The 16,906-nt window shown below is 42.6% G+C and overlaps 72 non-coding genes across 72 annotated transcripts; all 72 read left to right on the top strand.

The window, feature by feature from the left end:
• Positions 1-4: 4 nt before the first annotated feature.
• TRNAG-UCC (transfer RNA glycine (anticodon UCC)) lies at positions 5-75 on the top strand. Its single transcript has one exon. It is a non-coding gene; the product is annotated as a tRNA-Gly (tRNA).
• Positions 76-333: 258 nt separating this feature from the next.
• TRNAD-GUC (transfer RNA aspartic acid (anticodon GUC)) lies at positions 334-405 on the top strand. The gene has a single exon. It is a non-coding gene; the product is annotated as a tRNA-Asp (tRNA).
• Positions 406-471: 66 nt separating this feature from the next.
• On the top strand, positions 472-542 carry TRNAG-UCC (transfer RNA glycine (anticodon UCC)). Its single transcript has one exon. It is a non-coding gene; the product is annotated as a tRNA-Gly (tRNA).
• Positions 543-801: 259 nt separating this feature from the next.
• Positions 802-873, top strand: TRNAD-GUC (transfer RNA aspartic acid (anticodon GUC)). The gene has a single exon. It is a non-coding gene; the product is annotated as a tRNA-Asp (tRNA).
• Positions 874-939: 66 nt separating this feature from the next.
• TRNAG-UCC (transfer RNA glycine (anticodon UCC)) lies at positions 940-1,010 on the top strand. Its single transcript has one exon. It is a non-coding gene; the product is annotated as a tRNA-Gly (tRNA).
• Positions 1,011-1,268: 258 nt separating this feature from the next.
• TRNAD-GUC (transfer RNA aspartic acid (anticodon GUC)) lies at positions 1,269-1,340 on the top strand. Its single transcript has one exon. It is a non-coding gene; the product is annotated as a tRNA-Asp (tRNA).
• A 66-nt stretch (positions 1,341-1,406) lies between these two features.
• Positions 1,407-1,477, top strand: TRNAG-UCC (transfer RNA glycine (anticodon UCC)). Its single transcript has one exon. It is a non-coding gene; the product is annotated as a tRNA-Gly (tRNA).
• Positions 1,478-1,735: 258 nt separating this feature from the next.
• TRNAD-GUC (transfer RNA aspartic acid (anticodon GUC)) lies at positions 1,736-1,807 on the top strand. Its single transcript has one exon. It is a non-coding gene; the product is annotated as a tRNA-Asp (tRNA).
• Positions 1,808-1,873: 66 nt separating this feature from the next.
• Positions 1,874-1,944, top strand: TRNAG-UCC (transfer RNA glycine (anticodon UCC)). Its single transcript has one exon. It is a non-coding gene; the product is annotated as a tRNA-Gly (tRNA).
• Positions 1,945-2,203: 259 nt separating this feature from the next.
• TRNAD-GUC (transfer RNA aspartic acid (anticodon GUC)) lies at positions 2,204-2,275 on the top strand. The gene has a single exon. It is a non-coding gene; the product is annotated as a tRNA-Asp (tRNA).
• A 66-nt stretch (positions 2,276-2,341) lies between these two features.
• TRNAG-UCC (transfer RNA glycine (anticodon UCC)) lies at positions 2,342-2,412 on the top strand. Its single transcript has one exon. It is a non-coding gene; the product is annotated as a tRNA-Gly (tRNA).
• Positions 2,413-2,670: 258 nt separating this feature from the next.
• TRNAD-GUC (transfer RNA aspartic acid (anticodon GUC)) lies at positions 2,671-2,742 on the top strand. The gene has a single exon. It is a non-coding gene; the product is annotated as a tRNA-Asp (tRNA).
• Positions 2,743-2,808: 66 nt separating this feature from the next.
• Positions 2,809-2,879, top strand: TRNAG-UCC (transfer RNA glycine (anticodon UCC)). The gene has a single exon. It is a non-coding gene; the product is annotated as a tRNA-Gly (tRNA).
• A 258-nt stretch (positions 2,880-3,137) lies between these two features.
• Positions 3,138-3,209, top strand: TRNAD-GUC (transfer RNA aspartic acid (anticodon GUC)). The gene has a single exon. It is a non-coding gene; the product is annotated as a tRNA-Asp (tRNA).
• Positions 3,210-3,275: 66 nt separating this feature from the next.
• On the top strand, positions 3,276-3,346 carry TRNAG-UCC (transfer RNA glycine (anticodon UCC)). Its single transcript has one exon. It is a non-coding gene; the product is annotated as a tRNA-Gly (tRNA).
• Positions 3,347-3,604: 258 nt separating this feature from the next.
• On the top strand, positions 3,605-3,676 carry TRNAD-GUC (transfer RNA aspartic acid (anticodon GUC)). Its single transcript has one exon. It is a non-coding gene; the product is annotated as a tRNA-Asp (tRNA).
• A 66-nt stretch (positions 3,677-3,742) lies between these two features.
• Positions 3,743-3,813, top strand: TRNAG-UCC (transfer RNA glycine (anticodon UCC)). The gene has a single exon. It is a non-coding gene; the product is annotated as a tRNA-Gly (tRNA).
• Positions 3,814-4,071: 258 nt separating this feature from the next.
• On the top strand, positions 4,072-4,143 carry TRNAD-GUC (transfer RNA aspartic acid (anticodon GUC)). The gene has a single exon. It is a non-coding gene; the product is annotated as a tRNA-Asp (tRNA).
• Positions 4,144-4,209: 66 nt separating this feature from the next.
• Positions 4,210-4,280, top strand: TRNAG-UCC (transfer RNA glycine (anticodon UCC)). The gene has a single exon. It is a non-coding gene; the product is annotated as a tRNA-Gly (tRNA).
• A 258-nt stretch (positions 4,281-4,538) lies between these two features.
• On the top strand, positions 4,539-4,610 carry TRNAD-GUC (transfer RNA aspartic acid (anticodon GUC)). Its single transcript has one exon. It is a non-coding gene; the product is annotated as a tRNA-Asp (tRNA).
• Positions 4,611-4,676: 66 nt separating this feature from the next.
• Positions 4,677-4,747, top strand: TRNAG-UCC (transfer RNA glycine (anticodon UCC)). The gene has a single exon. It is a non-coding gene; the product is annotated as a tRNA-Gly (tRNA).
• A 258-nt stretch (positions 4,748-5,005) lies between these two features.
• On the top strand, positions 5,006-5,077 carry TRNAD-GUC (transfer RNA aspartic acid (anticodon GUC)). The gene has a single exon. It is a non-coding gene; the product is annotated as a tRNA-Asp (tRNA).
• A 66-nt stretch (positions 5,078-5,143) lies between these two features.
• On the top strand, positions 5,144-5,214 carry TRNAG-UCC (transfer RNA glycine (anticodon UCC)). The gene has a single exon. It is a non-coding gene; the product is annotated as a tRNA-Gly (tRNA).
• A 258-nt stretch (positions 5,215-5,472) lies between these two features.
• TRNAD-GUC (transfer RNA aspartic acid (anticodon GUC)) lies at positions 5,473-5,544 on the top strand. The gene has a single exon. It is a non-coding gene; the product is annotated as a tRNA-Asp (tRNA).
• Positions 5,545-5,610: 66 nt separating this feature from the next.
• TRNAG-UCC (transfer RNA glycine (anticodon UCC)) lies at positions 5,611-5,681 on the top strand. The gene has a single exon. It is a non-coding gene; the product is annotated as a tRNA-Gly (tRNA).
• Positions 5,682-5,939: 258 nt separating this feature from the next.
• On the top strand, positions 5,940-6,011 carry TRNAD-GUC (transfer RNA aspartic acid (anticodon GUC)). Its single transcript has one exon. It is a non-coding gene; the product is annotated as a tRNA-Asp (tRNA).
• Positions 6,012-6,077: 66 nt separating this feature from the next.
• On the top strand, positions 6,078-6,148 carry TRNAG-UCC (transfer RNA glycine (anticodon UCC)). Its single transcript has one exon. It is a non-coding gene; the product is annotated as a tRNA-Gly (tRNA).
• Positions 6,149-6,406: 258 nt separating this feature from the next.
• Positions 6,407-6,478, top strand: TRNAD-GUC (transfer RNA aspartic acid (anticodon GUC)). The gene has a single exon. It is a non-coding gene; the product is annotated as a tRNA-Asp (tRNA).
• A 66-nt stretch (positions 6,479-6,544) lies between these two features.
• TRNAG-UCC (transfer RNA glycine (anticodon UCC)) lies at positions 6,545-6,615 on the top strand. Its single transcript has one exon. It is a non-coding gene; the product is annotated as a tRNA-Gly (tRNA).
• A 258-nt stretch (positions 6,616-6,873) lies between these two features.
• TRNAD-GUC (transfer RNA aspartic acid (anticodon GUC)) lies at positions 6,874-6,945 on the top strand. The gene has a single exon. It is a non-coding gene; the product is annotated as a tRNA-Asp (tRNA).
• Positions 6,946-7,011: 66 nt separating this feature from the next.
• Positions 7,012-7,082, top strand: TRNAG-UCC (transfer RNA glycine (anticodon UCC)). Its single transcript has one exon. It is a non-coding gene; the product is annotated as a tRNA-Gly (tRNA).
• A 258-nt stretch (positions 7,083-7,340) lies between these two features.
• TRNAD-GUC (transfer RNA aspartic acid (anticodon GUC)) lies at positions 7,341-7,412 on the top strand. The gene has a single exon. It is a non-coding gene; the product is annotated as a tRNA-Asp (tRNA).
• A 66-nt stretch (positions 7,413-7,478) lies between these two features.
• On the top strand, positions 7,479-7,549 carry TRNAG-UCC (transfer RNA glycine (anticodon UCC)). Its single transcript has one exon. It is a non-coding gene; the product is annotated as a tRNA-Gly (tRNA).
• Positions 7,550-7,807: 258 nt separating this feature from the next.
• On the top strand, positions 7,808-7,879 carry TRNAD-GUC (transfer RNA aspartic acid (anticodon GUC)). The gene has a single exon. It is a non-coding gene; the product is annotated as a tRNA-Asp (tRNA).
• Positions 7,880-7,945: 66 nt separating this feature from the next.
• Positions 7,946-8,016, top strand: TRNAG-UCC (transfer RNA glycine (anticodon UCC)). The gene has a single exon. It is a non-coding gene; the product is annotated as a tRNA-Gly (tRNA).
• A 258-nt stretch (positions 8,017-8,274) lies between these two features.
• On the top strand, positions 8,275-8,346 carry TRNAD-GUC (transfer RNA aspartic acid (anticodon GUC)). The gene has a single exon. It is a non-coding gene; the product is annotated as a tRNA-Asp (tRNA).
• Positions 8,347-8,412: 66 nt separating this feature from the next.
• TRNAG-UCC (transfer RNA glycine (anticodon UCC)) lies at positions 8,413-8,483 on the top strand. Its single transcript has one exon. It is a non-coding gene; the product is annotated as a tRNA-Gly (tRNA).
• Positions 8,484-8,741: 258 nt separating this feature from the next.
• On the top strand, positions 8,742-8,813 carry TRNAD-GUC (transfer RNA aspartic acid (anticodon GUC)). Its single transcript has one exon. It is a non-coding gene; the product is annotated as a tRNA-Asp (tRNA).
• A 66-nt stretch (positions 8,814-8,879) lies between these two features.
• TRNAG-UCC (transfer RNA glycine (anticodon UCC)) lies at positions 8,880-8,950 on the top strand. Its single transcript has one exon. It is a non-coding gene; the product is annotated as a tRNA-Gly (tRNA).
• A 258-nt stretch (positions 8,951-9,208) lies between these two features.
• Positions 9,209-9,280, top strand: TRNAD-GUC (transfer RNA aspartic acid (anticodon GUC)). The gene has a single exon. It is a non-coding gene; the product is annotated as a tRNA-Asp (tRNA).
• A 66-nt stretch (positions 9,281-9,346) lies between these two features.
• On the top strand, positions 9,347-9,417 carry TRNAG-UCC (transfer RNA glycine (anticodon UCC)). Its single transcript has one exon. It is a non-coding gene; the product is annotated as a tRNA-Gly (tRNA).
• Positions 9,418-9,675: 258 nt separating this feature from the next.
• Positions 9,676-9,747, top strand: TRNAD-GUC (transfer RNA aspartic acid (anticodon GUC)). The gene has a single exon. It is a non-coding gene; the product is annotated as a tRNA-Asp (tRNA).
• A 66-nt stretch (positions 9,748-9,813) lies between these two features.
• TRNAG-UCC (transfer RNA glycine (anticodon UCC)) lies at positions 9,814-9,884 on the top strand. The gene has a single exon. It is a non-coding gene; the product is annotated as a tRNA-Gly (tRNA).
• Positions 9,885-10,142: 258 nt separating this feature from the next.
• On the top strand, positions 10,143-10,214 carry TRNAD-GUC (transfer RNA aspartic acid (anticodon GUC)). The gene has a single exon. It is a non-coding gene; the product is annotated as a tRNA-Asp (tRNA).
• Positions 10,215-10,280: 66 nt separating this feature from the next.
• On the top strand, positions 10,281-10,351 carry TRNAG-UCC (transfer RNA glycine (anticodon UCC)). Its single transcript has one exon. It is a non-coding gene; the product is annotated as a tRNA-Gly (tRNA).
• A 258-nt stretch (positions 10,352-10,609) lies between these two features.
• On the top strand, positions 10,610-10,681 carry TRNAD-GUC (transfer RNA aspartic acid (anticodon GUC)). Its single transcript has one exon. It is a non-coding gene; the product is annotated as a tRNA-Asp (tRNA).
• A 66-nt stretch (positions 10,682-10,747) lies between these two features.
• On the top strand, positions 10,748-10,818 carry TRNAG-UCC (transfer RNA glycine (anticodon UCC)). The gene has a single exon. It is a non-coding gene; the product is annotated as a tRNA-Gly (tRNA).
• Positions 10,819-11,076: 258 nt separating this feature from the next.
• On the top strand, positions 11,077-11,148 carry TRNAD-GUC (transfer RNA aspartic acid (anticodon GUC)). The gene has a single exon. It is a non-coding gene; the product is annotated as a tRNA-Asp (tRNA).
• Positions 11,149-11,214: 66 nt separating this feature from the next.
• TRNAG-UCC (transfer RNA glycine (anticodon UCC)) lies at positions 11,215-11,285 on the top strand. Its single transcript has one exon. It is a non-coding gene; the product is annotated as a tRNA-Gly (tRNA).
• A 258-nt stretch (positions 11,286-11,543) lies between these two features.
• On the top strand, positions 11,544-11,615 carry TRNAD-GUC (transfer RNA aspartic acid (anticodon GUC)). Its single transcript has one exon. It is a non-coding gene; the product is annotated as a tRNA-Asp (tRNA).
• A 66-nt stretch (positions 11,616-11,681) lies between these two features.
• TRNAG-UCC (transfer RNA glycine (anticodon UCC)) lies at positions 11,682-11,752 on the top strand. The gene has a single exon. It is a non-coding gene; the product is annotated as a tRNA-Gly (tRNA).
• Positions 11,753-12,010: 258 nt separating this feature from the next.
• On the top strand, positions 12,011-12,082 carry TRNAD-GUC (transfer RNA aspartic acid (anticodon GUC)). Its single transcript has one exon. It is a non-coding gene; the product is annotated as a tRNA-Asp (tRNA).
• Positions 12,083-12,148: 66 nt separating this feature from the next.
• On the top strand, positions 12,149-12,219 carry TRNAG-UCC (transfer RNA glycine (anticodon UCC)). Its single transcript has one exon. It is a non-coding gene; the product is annotated as a tRNA-Gly (tRNA).
• A 396-nt stretch (positions 12,220-12,615) lies between these two features.
• TRNAG-UCC (transfer RNA glycine (anticodon UCC)) lies at positions 12,616-12,686 on the top strand. Its single transcript has one exon. It is a non-coding gene; the product is annotated as a tRNA-Gly (tRNA).
• Positions 12,687-12,944: 258 nt separating this feature from the next.
• TRNAD-GUC (transfer RNA aspartic acid (anticodon GUC)) lies at positions 12,945-13,016 on the top strand. Its single transcript has one exon. It is a non-coding gene; the product is annotated as a tRNA-Asp (tRNA).
• Positions 13,017-13,082: 66 nt separating this feature from the next.
• Positions 13,083-13,153, top strand: TRNAG-UCC (transfer RNA glycine (anticodon UCC)). Its single transcript has one exon. It is a non-coding gene; the product is annotated as a tRNA-Gly (tRNA).
• Positions 13,154-13,411: 258 nt separating this feature from the next.
• On the top strand, positions 13,412-13,483 carry TRNAD-GUC (transfer RNA aspartic acid (anticodon GUC)). The gene has a single exon. It is a non-coding gene; the product is annotated as a tRNA-Asp (tRNA).
• Positions 13,484-13,549: 66 nt separating this feature from the next.
• TRNAG-UCC (transfer RNA glycine (anticodon UCC)) lies at positions 13,550-13,620 on the top strand. Its single transcript has one exon. It is a non-coding gene; the product is annotated as a tRNA-Gly (tRNA).
• Positions 13,621-13,878: 258 nt separating this feature from the next.
• Positions 13,879-13,950, top strand: TRNAD-GUC (transfer RNA aspartic acid (anticodon GUC)). The gene has a single exon. It is a non-coding gene; the product is annotated as a tRNA-Asp (tRNA).
• A 66-nt stretch (positions 13,951-14,016) lies between these two features.
• On the top strand, positions 14,017-14,087 carry TRNAG-UCC (transfer RNA glycine (anticodon UCC)). Its single transcript has one exon. It is a non-coding gene; the product is annotated as a tRNA-Gly (tRNA).
• Positions 14,088-14,345: 258 nt separating this feature from the next.
• On the top strand, positions 14,346-14,417 carry TRNAD-GUC (transfer RNA aspartic acid (anticodon GUC)). The gene has a single exon. It is a non-coding gene; the product is annotated as a tRNA-Asp (tRNA).
• A 66-nt stretch (positions 14,418-14,483) lies between these two features.
• TRNAG-UCC (transfer RNA glycine (anticodon UCC)) lies at positions 14,484-14,554 on the top strand. Its single transcript has one exon. It is a non-coding gene; the product is annotated as a tRNA-Gly (tRNA).
• Positions 14,555-14,812: 258 nt separating this feature from the next.
• Positions 14,813-14,884, top strand: TRNAD-GUC (transfer RNA aspartic acid (anticodon GUC)). Its single transcript has one exon. It is a non-coding gene; the product is annotated as a tRNA-Asp (tRNA).
• A 66-nt stretch (positions 14,885-14,950) lies between these two features.
• TRNAG-UCC (transfer RNA glycine (anticodon UCC)) lies at positions 14,951-15,021 on the top strand. The gene has a single exon. It is a non-coding gene; the product is annotated as a tRNA-Gly (tRNA).
• A 258-nt stretch (positions 15,022-15,279) lies between these two features.
• TRNAD-GUC (transfer RNA aspartic acid (anticodon GUC)) lies at positions 15,280-15,351 on the top strand. Its single transcript has one exon. It is a non-coding gene; the product is annotated as a tRNA-Asp (tRNA).
• Positions 15,352-15,417: 66 nt separating this feature from the next.
• On the top strand, positions 15,418-15,488 carry TRNAG-UCC (transfer RNA glycine (anticodon UCC)). The gene has a single exon. It is a non-coding gene; the product is annotated as a tRNA-Gly (tRNA).
• A 258-nt stretch (positions 15,489-15,746) lies between these two features.
• On the top strand, positions 15,747-15,818 carry TRNAD-GUC (transfer RNA aspartic acid (anticodon GUC)). Its single transcript has one exon. It is a non-coding gene; the product is annotated as a tRNA-Asp (tRNA).
• A 66-nt stretch (positions 15,819-15,884) lies between these two features.
• On the top strand, positions 15,885-15,955 carry TRNAG-UCC (transfer RNA glycine (anticodon UCC)). Its single transcript has one exon. It is a non-coding gene; the product is annotated as a tRNA-Gly (tRNA).
• A 258-nt stretch (positions 15,956-16,213) lies between these two features.
• TRNAD-GUC (transfer RNA aspartic acid (anticodon GUC)) lies at positions 16,214-16,285 on the top strand. Its single transcript has one exon. It is a non-coding gene; the product is annotated as a tRNA-Asp (tRNA).
• Positions 16,286-16,351: 66 nt separating this feature from the next.
• TRNAG-UCC (transfer RNA glycine (anticodon UCC)) lies at positions 16,352-16,422 on the top strand. The gene has a single exon. It is a non-coding gene; the product is annotated as a tRNA-Gly (tRNA).
• A 258-nt stretch (positions 16,423-16,680) lies between these two features.
• On the top strand, positions 16,681-16,752 carry TRNAD-GUC (transfer RNA aspartic acid (anticodon GUC)). Its single transcript has one exon. It is a non-coding gene; the product is annotated as a tRNA-Asp (tRNA).
• A 66-nt stretch (positions 16,753-16,818) lies between these two features.
• Positions 16,819-16,889, top strand: TRNAG-UCC (transfer RNA glycine (anticodon UCC)). Its single transcript has one exon. It is a non-coding gene; the product is annotated as a tRNA-Gly (tRNA).
• The last annotated feature ends 17 nt before the right edge of the window (positions 16,890-16,906 follow it).

Here is a 16,906-nt window from a genome sequence, read left to right on the forward strand (position 1 = left end):
GCAAGCATCGGTAGTTCAATGGTAGAATTCTCGCCTTCCAAGCGGGAGGTCCGGGTTCGATTCCCGGCCGGTGCAACCCGTACGATCTCGTTTCTTTGACTCTCAAAATCGTGCACATTTTTTGTAAAACCAATAACGTTTCTCGAAAAGTAAAGGGTTCAGAAATCGCCTTGACCATTATTTCTAGCGTAGAGTATTTTATAGGGTTACTTTTTCTTCAAACTCACTTTTTCATTTAATTACTGACTATTGCACATGCTCCGGGACTTTGCGAAAAAAATTCGGATAGAAGTACTATAAGTTTAAAAAACTGAGATAACCAGCTTTCATTCATGTTCGGTAGTATAGTGGTGAGTATCCTCGCCTGTCACGCGAGAGACCGGGGTTCGAATCCCCGCCGGGGAGCGGTTTTTTAAATGTATACTAATCTAGGCTTCTTTTGTGTGTCGTATCGAAGTGTGACCTATGCAAGCATCGGTAGTTCAATGGTAGAATTCTCGCCTTCCAAGCGGGAGGTCCGGGTTCGATTCCCGGCCGGTGCAACCCGTACGATCTCGTTTCTTTGACTCTCAAAATCGTGCACATTTTTTGTAAAACCAATAACGTTTCTCGAAAAGTAAAGGGTTCAGAAATCGCCTTGACCATTATTTCTAGCGTAGAGTATTTTATTGGGTTACTTTTTCTTCAAAACTCACTTTTTCATTTAATTAGTGACTATCGCGCATGCTCCGGGACTTAGCGAAAAAAATTCGGATAGAAGTACTATAAGTTTAAAAAACTGAGATAACCAACTTTTACTCATCCTCGGTAGTATAGTGGTGAGTATCCTCGCCTGTCACGCGAGAGACCGGGGTTCGATTCTCCGCCGGGGAGCGGTTTATTATATGTATACTAATCTAGGCTTCTTTTGTGTGTCATATCGAAGTGTGACCTATGCAAGCATCGGTAGTTATATGGTAGAATTCTCGCCTTCCAAGCGGGAGGTCCGGGTTCGATTCCCGGCCGGTGCAACCCGTACGATATCGTTTCTTTGACTCTCAAAATCGTGCACATTTTTTGTAAAACCAATAACCTTTCTCGAAAAGTAAAGTGTTCAGAAATCGCCTAGACCATTATTTCTAGCGTAGAGTATTTTATAGGGTTACTTTTTCTTCAAACTCACTTTTTCATTTAATTACTGACTATTGCACATGCTCCGGGACTTTGCGAAAAAAATTCGGATAGAAGTACTATAAGTTTAAAAAACTGAGATAACCAGCTTTCATTCATGTTCGGTAGTATAGTGGTGAGTATCCTCGCCTGTCACGCGAGAGACCGGGGTTCGATTCCCCGCCGGGGAGCGGTTTTTTAAATGTACACTAATCTAGGCTTCTTTTGTGTGTCGTATCGAAGTGTGACCTATGCAAGCATCGGTAGTTCAATGGTAGAATTCTCGCCTTCCAAGCGGGAGGTCCGGGTTCGATTCCCGGCCGGTGCAACCCGTACGATCTCGTTTCTTTGACTCTCAAAATCGTGCACATTTTTTGTAAAACCAATAACGTTTCTCGAAAAGTAAAGGGTTCAGAAATCGCCTTGACCATTATTTCTAGCGTAGAGTATTTTATAGGGTTACTTTTTCTTCAAACTCACTTTTTCATTTAATTACTGACTATTGCACATGCTCCGGGACTTTGCGAAAAAAATTCGGATAGAAGTACTATAAGTTTAAAAAACTGAGATAACCAGCTTTCATTCATGTTCGGTAGTATAGTGGTGAGTATCCTCGCCTGTCACGCGAGAGACCGGGGTTCGATTCCCCGCCGGGGAGCGGTTTTTTAAATGTACACTAATCTAGGCTTCTTTTGTGTGTCGTATCGAAGTGTGACCTATGCAAGCATCGGTAGTTCAATGGTAGAATTCTCGCCTTCCAAGCGGGAGGTCCGGGTTCGATTCCCGGCCGGTGCAACCCGTACGATCTCGTTTCTTTGACTCTCAAAATCGTGCACATTTTTTGTAAAACCAATAACGTTTCTCGAAAAGTAAAGGGTTCAGAAATCGCCTTGACCATTATTTCTAGCGTAGAGTATTTTATTGGGTTACTTTTTCTTCAAAACTCACTTTTTCATTTAATTAGTGACTATCGCGCATGCTCCGGGACTTAGCGAAAAAAATTCGGATAGAAGTACTATAAGTTTAAAAAACTGAGATAACCAACTTTTACTCATCCTCGGTAGTATAGTGGTGAGTATCCTCGCCTGTCACGCGAGAGACCGGGGTTCGATTCTCCGCCGGGGAGCGGTTTATTATATGTATACTAATCTAGGCTTCTTTTGTGTGTCATATCGAAGTGTGACCTATGCAAGCATCGGTAGTTATATGGTAGAATTCTCGCCTTCCAAGCGGGAGGTCCGGGTTCGATTCCCGGCCGGTGCAACCCGTACGATATCGTTTCTTTGACTCTCAAAATCGTGCACATTTTTTGTAAAACCAATAACCTTTCTCGAAAAGTAAAGTGTTCAGAAATCGCCTAGACCATTATTTCTAGCGTAGAGTATTTTATAGGGTTACTTTTTCTTCAAACTCACTTTTTCATTTAATTACTGACTATTGCACATGCTCCGGGACTTTGCGAAAAAAATTCGGATAGAAGTACTATAAGTTTAAAAAACTGAGATAACCAGCTTTCATTCATGTTCGGTAGTATAGTGGTGAGTATCCTCGCCTGTCACGCGAGAGACCGGGGTTCGATTCCCCGCCGGGGAGCGGTTTTTTAAATGTACACTAATCTAGGCTTCTTTTGTGTGTCGTATCGAAGTGTGACCTATGCAAGCATCGGTAGTTCAATGGTAGAATTCTCGCCTTCCAAGCGGGAGGTCCGGGTTCGATTCCCGGCCGGTGCAACCCGTACGATCTCGTTTCTTTGACTCTCAAAATCGTGCACATTTTTTGTAAAACCAATAACCTTTCTCGAAAAGTAAAGTGTTCAGAAATCGCCTAGACCATTATTTCTAGCGTAGAGTATTTTATAGGGTTACTTTTTCTTCAAACTCACTTTTTCATTTAATTACTGACTATTGCACATGCTCCGGGACTTTGCGAAAAAAATTCGGATAGAAGTACTATAAGTTTAAAAAACTGAGATAACCAGCTTTTATTCATGTTCGGTAGTATAGTGGTGAGTATCCTCGCCTGTCACGCGAGAGACCGGGGTTCGATTCCCCGCCGGGGAGCGGTTTTTTAAATGTACACTAATCTAGGCTTCTTTTGTGTGTCGTATCGAAGTGTGACCTATGCAAGCATCGGTAGTTCAATGGTAGAATTCTCGCCTTCCAAGCGGGAGGTCCGGGTTCGATTCCCGGCCGGTGCAACCCGTACGATCTCGTTTCTTTGACTCTCAAAATCGTGCACATTTTTTGTAAAACCAATAACGTTTCTCGAAAAGTAAAGGGTTCAGAAATCGCCTAGACCATTATTTCTAGCGTAGAGTATTTTATAGGGTTACTTTTTCTTCAAACTCACTTTTTCATTTAATTACTGACTATTGCACATGCTCCGGGACTTTGCGAAAAAAATTCGGATAGAAGTACTATAAGTTTAAAAAACTGAGATAACCAGCTTTCATTCATGTTCGGTAGTATAGTGGTGAGTATCCTCGCCTGTCACGCGAGAGACCGGGGTTCGATTCCCCGCCGGGGAGCGGTTTTTTAAATGTACACTAATCTAGGCTTCTTTTGTGTGTCGTATCGAAGTGTGACCTATGCAAGCATCGGTAGTTCAATGGTAGAATTCTCGCCTTCCAAGCGGGAGGTCCGGGTTCGATTCCCGGCCGGTGCAACCCGTACGATATCGTTTCTTTGACTCTCAAAATCGTGCACATTTTTTGTAAAACCAATAACCTTTCTCGAAAAGTAAAGTGTTCAGAAATCGCCTAGACCATTATTTCTAGCGTAGAGTATTTTATAGGGTTACTTTTTCTTCAAACTCACTTTTTCATTTAATTACTGACTATTGCACATGCTCCGGGACTTTGAAAAAAAAATTCGGATAGAAGTACTATAAGTTTAAAAAACTGAGATAACCAGCTTTCATTCATGTTCGGTAGTATAGTGGTGAGTATCCTCGCCTGTCACGCGAGAGACCGGGGTTCGATTCCCCGCCGGGGAGCGGTTTTTTAAATGTACACTAATCTAGGCTTCTTTTGTGTGTCGTATCGAAGTGTGACCTATGCAAGCATCGGTAGTTCAATGGTAGAATTCTCGCCTTCCAAGCGGGAGGTCCGGGTTCGATTCCCGGCCGGTGCAACCCGTACGATATCGTTTCTTTGACTCTCAAAATCGTGCACATTTTTTGTAAAACCAATAACCTTTCTCGAAAAGTAAAGTGTTCAGAAATCGCCTAGACCATTATTTCTAGCGTAGAGTATTTTATAGGGTTACTTTTTCTTCAAACTCACTTTTTCATTTAATTACTGACTATTGCACATGCTCCGGGACTTTGCGAAAAAAATTCGGATAGAAGTACTATAAGTTTAAAAAACTGAGATAACCAACTTTTACTCATCCTCGGTAGTATAGTGGTGAGTATCCTCGCCTGTCACGCGAGAGACCGGGGTTCGATTCTCCGCCGGGGAGCGGTTTATTATATGTATACTAATCTAGGCTTCTTTTGTGTGTCATATCGAAGTGTGACCTATGCAAGCATCGGTAGTTATATGGTAGAATTCTCGCCTTCCAAGCGGGAGGTCCGGGTTCGATTCCCGGCCGGTGCAACCCGTACGATATCGTTTCTTTGACTCTCAAAATCGTGCACATTTTTTGTAAAACCAATAACCTTTCTCGAAAAGTAAAGTGTTCAGAAATCGCCTAGACCATTATTTCTAGCGTAGAGTATTTTATAGGGTTACTTTTTCTTCAAACTCACTTTTTCATTTAATTACTGACTATTGCACATGCTCCGGGACTTTGCGAAAAAAATTCGGATAGAAGTACTATAAGTTTAAAAAACTGAGATAACCAGCTTTCATTCATGTTCGGTAGTATAGTGGTGAGTATCCTCGCCTGTCACGCGAGAGACCGGGGTTCGATTCCCCGCCGGGGAGCGGTTTTTTAAATGTACACTAATCTAGGCTTCTTTTGTGTGTCGTATCGAAGTGTGACCTATGCAAGCATCGGTAGTTCAATGGTAGAATTCTCGCCTTCCAAGCGGGAGGTCCGGGTTCGATTCCCGGCCGGTGCAACCCGTACGATCTCGTTTCTTTGACTCTCAAAATCGTGCACATTTTTTGTAAAACCAATAACGTTTCTCGAAAAGTAAAGGGTTCAGAAATCGCCTTGACCATTATTTCTAGCGTAGAGTATTTTATTGGGTTACTTTTTCTTCAAACTCACTTTTTCATTTAATTAGTGACTATCGCGCATGCTCCGGGACTTAGCGAAAAAAATTCGGATAGAAGTACTATAAGTTTAAAAAACTGAGATAACCAACATTTACTCATCCTCGGTAGTATAGTGGTGAGTATCCTCGCCTGTCACGCGAGAGACCGGGGTTCGATTCCCCGCCGGGGAGCGGTTTATTATATGTATACTAATCTAGGCTTCTTTTGTGTGTCATATCGAAGTGTGACCTATGCAAGCATCGGTAGTTATATGGTAGAATTCTCGCCTTCCAAGCGGGAGGTCCGGGTTCGATTCCCGGCCGGTGCAACCCGTACGATATCGTTTCTTTGACTCTCAAAATCGTGCACATTTTTTGTAAAACCAATAACCTTTCTCGAAAAGTAAAGTGTTCAGAAATCGCCTAGACCATTATTTCTAGCGTAGAGTATTTTATAGGGTTACTTTTTCTTCAAACTCACTTTTTCATTTAATTACTGACTATTGCACATGCTCCGGGACTTTGCGAAAAAAATTCGGATAGAAGTACTATAAGTTTAAAAAACTGAGATAACCAGCTTTCATTCATGTTCGGTAGTATAGTGGTGAGTATCCTCGCCTGTCACGCGAGAGACCGGGGTTCGATTCCCCGCCGGGGAGCGGTTTTTTAAATGTACACTAATCTAGGCTTCTTTTGTGTGTCGTATCGAAGTGTGACCTATGCAAGCATCGGTAGTTCAATGGTAGAATTCTCGCCTTCCAAGCGGGAGGTCCGGGTTCGATTCCCGGCCGGTGCAACCCGTACGATCTCGTTTGTTTGACTCTCAAAATCGTGCACATTTTTTGTAAAACCAATAACGTTTCTCGAAAAGTAAAGGGTTCAGAAATTGCCTTGACCATTATTTCTAGCGTAGAGTATTTTATTGGGTTACTTTTTCTTCAAACTCACTTTTTCATTTAATTAGTGACTATCGCGCATGCTCCGGGACTTAGCGAAAAAAATTCGGATAGAAGTACTATAAGTTTAAAAAACTGAGATAACCAACTTTTACTCATCCTCGGTAGTATAGTGGTGAGTATCCTCGCCTGTCACGCGAGAGACCGGGGTTCGATTCCCCGCCGGGGAGCGGTTTATTATATGTATACTAATCTAGGCTTCTTTTGTGTGTCATATCGAAGTGTGACCTATGCAAGCATCGGTAGTTCAATGGTAGAATTCTCGCCTTCCAAGCGGGAGGTCCGGGTTCGATTCCCGGCCGGTGCAACCCGTACGATATCGTTTCTTTGACTCTCAAAATCGTGCACATTTTTTGTAAAACCAATAACCTTTCTCGAAAAGTAAAGTGTTCAGAAATCGCCTAGACCATTATTTCTAGCGTAGAGTATTTTATAGGGTTACTTTTTCTTCAAACTCACTTTTTCATTTAATTACTGACTATTGCACATGCTCCGGGACTTTGCGAAAAAAATTCGGATAGAAGTACTATAAGTTTAAAAAACTGAGATAACCAGCTTTCATTCATGTTCGGTAGTATAGTGGTGAGTATCCTCGCCTGTCACGCGAGAGACCGGGGTTCGATTCCCCGCCGGGGAGCGGTTTTTTAAATGTACACTAATCTAGGCTTCTTTTGTGTGTCGTATCGAAGTGTGACCTATGCAAGCATCGGTAGTTCAATGGTAGAATTCTCGCCTTCCAAGCGGGAGGTCCGGGTTCGATTCCCGGCCGGTGCAACCCGTACGATCTCGTTTCTTTGACTCTCAAAATCGTGCACATTTTTTGTAAAACCAATAACGTTTCTCGAAAAGTAAAGGGTTCAGAAATCGCCTTGACCATTATTTCTAGCGTAGAGTATTTTATTGGGTTACTTTTTCTTCAAACTCACTTTTTCATTTAATTAGTGACTATCGCGCATGCTCCGGGACTTAGCGAAAAAAATTCGGATAGAAGTACTATAAGTTTAAAAAACTGAGATAACCAACTTTTACTCATCCTCGGTAGTATAGTGGTGAGTATCCTCGCCTGTCACGCGAGAGACCGGGGTTCGATTCCCCGCCGGGGAGCGGTTTATTATATGTATACTAATCTAGGCTTCTTTTGTGTGTCATATCGAAGTGTGACCTATGCAAGCATCGGTAGTTCAATGGTAGAATTCTCGCCTTCCAAGCGGGAGGTCCGGGTTCGATTCCCGGCCGGTGCAACCCGTACGATATCGTTTCTTTGACTCTCAAAATCGTGCACATTTTTTGTAAAACCAATAACCTTTCTCGAAAAGTAAAGTGTTCAGAAATCGCCTAGACCATTATTTCTAGCGTAGAGTATTTTATAGGGTTACTTTTTCTTCAAACTCACTTTTTCATTTAATTACTGACTATTGCACATGCTCCGGGACTTTGCGAAAAAAATTCGGATAGAAGTACTATAAGTTTAAAAAACTGAGATAACCAGCTTTCATTCGTGTTCGGTAGTATAGTGGTGAGTATCCTCGCCTGTCACGCGAGAGACCGGGGTTCGATTCCCCGCCGGGGAGCGGTTTTTTAAATGTACACTAATCTAGGCTTCTTTTGTGTGTCGTATCGAAGTGTGACCTATGCAAGCATCGGTAGTTCAATGGTAGAATTCTCGCCTTCCAAGCGGGAGGTCCGGGTTCGATTCCCGGCCGGTGCAACCCGTACGATCTCGTTTCTTTGACTCTCAAAATCGTGCACATTTTTTGTAAAACCAATAACGTTTCTCGAAAAGTAAAGGGTTCAGAAATCGCCTTGACCATTATTTCTAGCGTAGAGTATTTTATTGGGTTACTTTTTCTTCAAACTCACTTTTTCATTTAATTAGTGACTATCGCGCATGCTCCGGGACTTAGCGAAAAAAATTCGGATAGAAGTACTATAAGTTTAAAAAACTGAGATAACCAACTTTTACTCATCCTCGGTAGTATAGTGGTGAGTATCCTCGCCTGTCACGCGAGAGACCGGGGTTCGATTCCCCGCCGGGGAGCGGTTTATTATATGTATACTAATCTAGGCTTCTTTTGTGTGTCATATCGAAGTGTGACCTATGCAAGCATCGGTAGTTCAATGGTAGAATTCTCGCCTTCCAAGCGGGAGGTCCGGGTTCGATTCCCGGCCGGTGCAACCCGTACGATATCGTTTCTTTGACTCTCAAAATCGTGCACATTTTTTGTAAAACCAATAACCTTTCTCGAAAAGTAAAGTGTTCAGAAATCGCCTAGACCATTATTTCTAGCGTAGAGTATTTTATAGGGTTACTTTTTCTTCAAACTCACTTTTTCATTTAATTACTGACTATTGCACATGCTCCGGGACTTTGCGAAAAAAATTCGGATAGAAGTACTATAAGTTTAAAAAACTGAGATAACCAGCTTTCATTCGTGTTCGGTAGTATAGTGGTGAGTATCCTCGCCTGTCACGCGAGAGACCGGGGTTCGATTCCCCGCCGGGGAGCGGTTTTTTAAATGTACACTAATCTAGGCTTCTTTTGTGTGTCGTATCGAAGTGTGACCTATGCAAGCATCGGTAGTTCAATGGTAGAATTCTCGCCTTCCAAGCGGGAGGTCCGGGTTCGATTCCCGGCCGGTGCAACCCGTACGATCTCGTTTCTTTGACTCTCAAAATCGTGCACATTTTTTGTAAAACCAATAACGTTTCTCGAAAAGTAAAGGGTTCAGAAATCGCCTTGACCATTATTTCTAGCGTAGAGTATTTTATTGGGTTACTTTTTCTTCAAACTCACTTTTTCATTTAATTAGTGACTATCGCGCATGCTCCGGGACTTAGCGAAAAAAATTCGGATAGAAGTACTATAAGTTTAAAAAACTGAGATAACCAACTTTTACTCATCCTCGGTAGTATAGTGGTGAGTATCCTCGCCTGTCACGCGAGAGACCGGGGTTCGATTCCCCGCCGGGGAGCGGTTTATTATATGTATACTAATCTAGGCTTCTTTTGTGTGTCATATCGAAGTGTGACCTATGCAAGCATCGGTAGTTCAATGGTAGAATTCTCGCCTTCCAAGCGGGAGGTCCGGGTTCGATTCCCGGCCGGTGCAACCCGTACGATATCGTTTCTTTGACTCTCAAAATCGTGCACATTTTTTGTAAAACCAATAACCTTTCTCGAAAAGTAAAGTGTTCAGAAATCGCCTAGACCATTATTTCTAGCGTAGAGTATTTTATAGGGTTACTTTTTCTTCAAACTCACTTTTTCATTTAATTACTGACTATTGCACATGCTCCGGGACTTTGCGAAAAAAATTCGGATAGAAGTACTATAAGTTTAAAAAACTGAGATAACCAGCTTTCATTCATGTTCGGTAGTATAGTGGTGAGTATCCTCGCCTGTCACGCGAGAGACCGGGGTTCGATTCCCCGCCGGGGAGCGGTTTTTTAAATGTACACTAATCTAGGCTTCTTTTGTGTGTCGTATCGAAGTGTGACCTATGCAAGCATCGGTAGTTCAATGGTAGAATTCTCGCCTTCCAAGCGGGAGGTCCGGGTTCGATTCCCGGCCGGTGCAACCCGTACGATCTCGTTTCTTTGACTCTCAAAATCGTGCACATTTTTTGTAAAACCAATAACGTTTCTCGAAAAGTAAAGGGTTCAGAAATCGCCTTGACCATTATTTCTAGCGTAGAGTATTTTATTGGGTTACTTTTTCTTCAAACTCACTTTTTCATTTAATTAGTGACTATCGCGCATGCTCCGGGACTTAGCGAAAAAAATTCGGATAGAAGTACTATAAGTTTAAAAAACTGAGATAACCAACTTTTACTCATCCTCGGTAGTATAGTGGTGAGTATCCTCGCCTGTCACGCGAGAGACCGGGGTTCGATTCCCCGCCGGGGAGCGGTTTATTATATGTATACTAATCTAGGCTTCTTTTGTGTGTCATATCGAAGTGTGACCTATGCAAGCATCGGTAGTTCAATGGTAGAATTCTCGCCTTCCAAGCGGGAGGTCCGGGTTCGATTCCCGGCCGGTGCAACCCGTACGATATCGTTTCTTTGACTCTCAAAATCGTGCACATTTTTTGTAAAACCAATAACCTTTCTCGAAAAGTAAAGTGTTCAGAAATCGCCTAGACCATTATTTCTAGCGTAGAGTATTTTATAGGGTTACTTTTTCTTCAAACTCACTTTTTCATTTAATTACTGACTATTGCACATGCTCCGGGACTTTGCGAAAAAAATTCGGATAGAAGTACTATAAGTTTAAAAAACTGAGATAACCAGCTTTCATTCATGTTCGGTAGTATAGTGGTGAGTATCCTCGCCTGTCACGCGAGAGACCGGGGTTCGATTCCCCGCCGGGGAGCGGTTTTTTAAATGTATACTAATCTAGGCTTCTTTTGTGTGTCGTATCGAAGTGTGACCTATGCAAGCATCGGTAGTTCAATGGTAGAATTCTCGCCTTCCAAGCGGGAGGTCCGGGTTCGATTCCCGGCCGGTGCAACCCGTACGATCTCGTTTCTTTGACTCTCAAAATCGTGCACATTTTTTGTAAAACCAATAACGTTTCTCGAAAAGTAAAGGGTTCAGAAATCGCCTTGACCATTATTTCTAGCGTAGAGTATTTTATTGGGTTACTTTTTCTTCAAACTCTCTTTTTCATTTAATTAGTGACTATCGCGCATGCTCCGGGACTTGGCGAAAAAAATTCGGATAGAAGTACTATAAGTTTAAAAAACTGAGATAACCAACTTTTATTCATCCTCGGTAGTATAGTGGTGAGTATCCTCGCCCGTCACGCGAGAGACCGGGGTTCGATTCCCCGCCGGGGAGCGGTTTATTATATGTATACTAATCTAGGCTTCTTTTGTGTGTCATATCGAAGTGTGACCTATGCAAGCATCGGTAGTTCAATGGTAGAATTCTCGCCTTCCAAGCGGGAGGTCCGGGTTCGATTCCCGGCCGGTGCAACCCGTACGATCTCGTTTCTTTGACTCTCAAAATCGTGCACATTTTTTGTAAAACCAATAACCTTTCTCGAAAAGTAAAGTGTTCAGAAATCGCCTAGACCATTATTTCTAGCGTAGAGTATTTTATAGGGTTACTTTTTCTTCAAACTCACTTTTTCATTTAATTACTGACTATTGCACATGCTCCGGGACTTTGCGAAAAAAATTCGGATAGAAGTACTATAAGTTTAAAAAACTGAGATAACCAGCTTTCATTCATGTTCGGTAGTATAGTGGTGAGTATCCTCGCCTGTCACGCGAGAGACCGGGGTTCGATTCCCCGCCGGGGAGCGGTTTTTTAAATGTATACTAATCTAGGCTTCTTTTGTGTGTCGTATCGAAGTGTGACCTATGCAAGCATCGGTAGTTCAATGGTAGAATTCTCGCCTTCCAAGCGGGAGGTCCGGGTTCGATTCCCGGCCGGTGCAACCCGTACGATCTCGTTTCTTTGACTCTCAAAATCGTGCACATTTTTTGTAAAACCAATAACGTTTCTCGAAAAGTAAAGGGTTCAGAAATCGCCTTGACCATTATTTCTAGCGTAGAGTATTTTATTGGGTTACTTTTTCTTCAAACTCTCTTTTTCATTTAATTAGTGACTATCGCGCATGCTCCGGGACTTGGCGAAAAAAATTCGGATAGAAGTACTATAAGTTTAAAAAACTGAGATAACCAGCTTTCATTCATGTTCGGTAGTATAGTGGTGAGTATCCTCGCCTGTCACGCGAGAGACCGGGGTTCGATTCCCCGCCGGGGAGCGGTTTTTTAAATGTATACTAATCTAGGCTTCTTTTGTGTGTCGTATCGAAGTGTGACCTATGCAAGCATCGGTAGTTCAATGGTAGAATTCTCGCCTTCCAAGCGGGAGGTCCGGGTTCGATTCCCGGCCGGTGCAACCCGTACGATCTCGTTTCTTTGACTCTCAAAATCGTGCACATTTTTTGTAAAACCAATAACGTTTCTCGAAAAGTAAAGTGTTCAGAAATCGCCTAGACCATTATTTCTAGCGTAGAGTATTTTATAGGGTTACTTTTTCTTCAAACTCACTTTTTCATTTAATTACTGACTATTGCACATGCTCCGGGACTTTGCGAAAAAAATTCGGATAGAAGTACTATAAGTTTAAAAAACTGAGATAACCAGCTTTCATTCATGTTCGGTAGTATAGTGGTGAGTATCCTCGCCCGTCACGCGAGAGACCGGGGTTCGATTCCCCGCCGGGGAGCGGTTTATTATATGTATACTAATCTAGGCTTCTTTTGTGTGTCATATCGAAGTGTGACCTATGCAAGCATCGGTAGTTCAATGGTAGAATTCTCGCCTTCCAAGCGGGAGGTCCGGGTTCGATTCCCGGCCGGTGCAACCCGTACGATCTCGTTTCTTTGACTCTCAAAATCGTGCACATTTTTTGTAAAACCAATAACCTTTCTCGAAAAGTAAAGTGTTCAGAAATCGCCTAGACCATTATTTCTAGCGTAGAGTATTTTATAGGGTTACTTTTTCTTCAAACTCACTTTTTCATTTAATTACTGACTATTGCACATGCTCCGGGACTTTGCGAAAAAAATTCGGATAGAAGTACTATAAGTTTAAAAAACTGAGATAACCAGCTTTCATTCATGTTCGGTAGTATAGTGGTGAGTATCCTCGCCTGTCACGCGAGAGACCGGGGTTCGATTCCCCGCCGGGGAGCGGTTTTTTAAATGTATACTAATCTAGGCTTCTTTTGTGTGTCGTATCGAAGTGTGACCTATGCAAGCATCGGTAGTTCAATGGTAGAATTCTCGCCTTCCAAGCGGGAGGTCCGGGTTCGATTCCCGGCCGGTGCAACCCGTACGATCTCGTTTCTTTGACTCTCAAAATCGTGCACATTTTTTGTAAAACCAATAACGTTTCTCGAAAAGTAAAGGGTTCAGAAATCGCCTTGACCATTATTTCTAGCGTAGAGTATTTTATTGGGTTACTTTTTCTTCAAACTCTCTTTTTCATTTAATTAGTGACTATCGCGCATGCTCCGGGACTTGGCGAAAAAAATTCGGATAGAAGTACTATAAGTTTAAAAAACTGAGATAACCAACTTTTATTCATCCTCGGTAGTATAGTGGTGAGTATCCTCGCCCGTCACGCGAGAGACCGGGGTTCGATTCCCCGCCGGGGAGCGGTTTATTATATGTATACTAATCTAGGCTTCTTTTGTGTGTCATATCGAAGTGTGACCTATGCAAGCATCGGTAGTTCAATGGTAGAATTCTCGCCTTCCAAGCGGGAGGTCCGGGTTCGATTCCCGGCCGGTGCAACCCGTACGATCTCGTTTCTTTGACTCTCAAAATCGTGCACATTTTTTGTAAAACCAATAACCTTTCTCGAAAAGTAAAGTGTTCAGAAATCGCCTAGACCATTATTTCTAGCGTAGAGTATTTTATAGGGTTACTTTTTCTTCAAACTCACTTTTTCATTTAATTACTGACTATTGCACATGCTCCGGGACTTTGCGAAAAAAATTCGGATAGAAGTACTATAAGTTTAAAAAACTGAGATAACCAGCTTTCATTCATGTTCGGTAGTATAGTGGTGAGTATCCTCGCCTGTCACGCGAGAGACCGGGGTTCGATTCCCCGCCGGGGAGCGGTTTTTTAAATGTACACTAATCTAGGCTTCTTTTGTGTGTCGTATCGAAGTGTGACCTATGCAAGCATCGGTAGTTCAATGGTAGAATTCTCGCCTTCCAAGCGGGAGGTCCGGGTTCGATTCCCGGCCGGTGCAACCCGTACGATATCGTTTCTTTGACTCTCAAAATCGTGCACATTTTTTGTAAAACCAATAACCTTTCTCGAAAAGTAAAGTGTTCAGAAATCGCCTAGACCATTATTTCTAGCGTAGAGTATTTTATAGGGTTACTTTTTCTTCAAACTCACTTTTTCATTTAATTACTGACTATTGCACATGCTCCGGGACTTTGCGAAAAAAATTCGGATAGAAGTACTATAAGTTTAAAAAACTGAGATAACCAGCTTTCATTCATGTTCGGTAGTATAGTGGTGAGTATCCTCGCCTGTCACGCGAGAGACCGGGGTTCGATTCCCCGCCGGGGAGCGGTTTTTTAAATGTATACTAATCTAGGCTTCTTTTGTGTGTCGTATCGAAGTGTGACCTATGCAAGCATCGGTAGTTCAATGGTAGAATTCTCGCCTTCCAAGCGGGAGGTCCGGGTTCGATTCCCGGCCGGTGCAACCCGTACGATCTCGTTTCTTTGACTCTCAAAATCGTGCACATTTTTTGTAAAACCAATAACGTTTCTCGAAAAGTAAAGGGTTCAGAAATCGCCTTGACCATTATTTCTAGCGTAGAGTATTTTATTGGGTTACTTTTTCTTCAAACTCTCTTTTTCATTTAATTAGTGACTATCGCGCATGCTCCGGGACTTGGCGAAAAAAATTCGGATAGAAGTACTATAAGTTTAAAAAACTGAGATAACCAACTTTTATTCATCCTCGGTAGTATAGTGGTGAGTATCCTCGCCCGTCACGCGAGAGACCGGGGTTCGATTCCCCGCCGGGGAGCGGTTTATTATATGTATACTAATCTAGGCTTCTTTTGTGTGTCATATCGAAGTGTGACCTATGCAAGCATCGGTAGTTCAATGGTAGAATTCTCGCCTTCCAAGCGGGAGGTCCGGGTTCGATTCCCGGCCGGTGCAACCCGTACGATCTCGTTTCTTTGACTCTCAAAATCGTGCACATTTTTTGTAAAACCAATAACCTTTCTCGAAAAGTAAAGTGTTCAGAAATCGCCTAGACCATTATTTCTAGCGTAGAGTATTTTATAGGGTTACTTTTTCTTCAAACTCACTTTTTCATTTAATTACTGACTATTGCACATGCTCCGGGACTTTGCGAAAAAAATTCGGATAGAAGTACTATAAGTTTAAAAAACTGAGATAACCAGCTTTCATTCATGTTCGGTAGTATAGTGGTGAGTATCCTCGCCTGTCACGCGAGAGACCGGGGTTCGATTCCCCGCCGGGGAGCGGTTTTTTAAATGTATACTAATCTAGGCTTCTTTTGTGTGTCGTATCGAAGTGTGACCTATGCAAGCATCGGTAGTTCAATGGTAGAATTCTCGCCTTCCAAGCGGGAGGTCCGGGTTCGATTCCCGGCCGGTGCAACCCGTACGATCTCGTTTCTTTGACTCTCAAAATCGTGCACATTTTTTGTAAAACCAATAACGTTTCTCGAAAAGTAAAGGGTTCAGAAATCGCCTTGACCATTATTTCTAGCGTAGAGTATTTTATTGGGTTACTTTTTCTTCAAACTCTCTTTTTCATTTAATTAGTGACTATCGCGCATGCTCCGGGACTTGGCGAAAAAAATTCGGATAGAAGTACTATAAGTTTAAAAAACTGAGATAACCAACTTTTATTCATCCTCGGTAGTATAGTGGTGAGTATCCTCGCCCGTCACGCGAGAGACCGGGGTTCGATTCCCCGCCGGGGAGCGGTTTATTATATGTATACTAATCTAGGCTTCTTTTGTGTGTCATATCGAAGTGTGACCTATGCAAGCATCGGTAGTTCAATGGTAGAATTCTCGCCTTCCAAGCGGGAGGTCCGGGTTCGATTCCCGGCCGGTGCAACCCGTACGATCTCGTTTCTTTGACTCTCAAAATCGTGCACATTTTTTGTAAAACCAATAACCTTTCTCGAAAAGTAAAGTGTTCAGAAATCGCCTAGACCATTATTTCTAGCGTAGAGTATTTTATAGGGTTACTTTTTCTTCAAACTCACTTTTTCATTTAATTACTGACTATTGCACATGCTCCGGGACTTTGCGAAAAAAATTCGGATAGAAGTACTATAAGTTTAAAAAACTGAGATAACCAGCTTTCATTCATGTTCGGTAGTATAGTGGTGAGTATCCTCGCCTGTCACGCGAGAGACCGGGGTTCGATTCCCCGCCGGGGAGCGGTTTTTTAAATGTACACTAATCTAGGCTTCTTTTGTGTGTCGTATCGAAGTGTGACCTATGCAAGCATCGGTAGTTCAATGGTACAATTCTCGCCTTCCAAGCGGGAGGTCCGGGTTCGATTCCCGGCCGGTGCAACCCGTACGATCTCGTTTCTTTGACTCTCAAAATCGTGCACATTTTTTGTAAAACCAATAACGTTTCTCGAAAAGTAAAGGGTTCAGAAATTGCCTTGACCATTATTTCTAGCGTAGAGTATTTTATTGGGTTACTTTTTCTTCAAACTCACTTTTTCATTTAATTAGTGACTATCGCGCATGCTCCGGGACTTAGCGAAAAAAATTCGGATAGAAGTACTATAAGTTTAAAAAACTGAGATAACCAACTTTTACTCATCCTCGGTAGTATAGTGGTGAGTATCCTCGCCTGTCACGCGAGAGACCGGGGTTCGATTCCCCGCCGGGGAGCGGTTTATTATATGTATACTAATCTAGGCTTCTTTTGTGTGTCATATCGAAGTGTGACCTATGCAAGCATCGGTAGTTCAATGGTAGAATTCTCGCCTTCCAAGCGGGAGGTCCGGGTTCGATTCCCGGCCGGTGCAACCCGTACGATATCGTT

The sequence above is a fragment of the Phalangium opilio genome, unplaced genomic scaffold (assembly GCF_054372755.1).
Source record: "Phalangium opilio isolate 3A_F unplaced genomic scaffold, DU_Popi_V2 ptg000352l_1, whole genome shotgun sequence".
NCBI classification, from domain to species: domain Eukaryota; kingdom Metazoa; phylum Arthropoda; class Arachnida; order Opiliones; family Phalangiidae; genus Phalangium; species Phalangium opilio.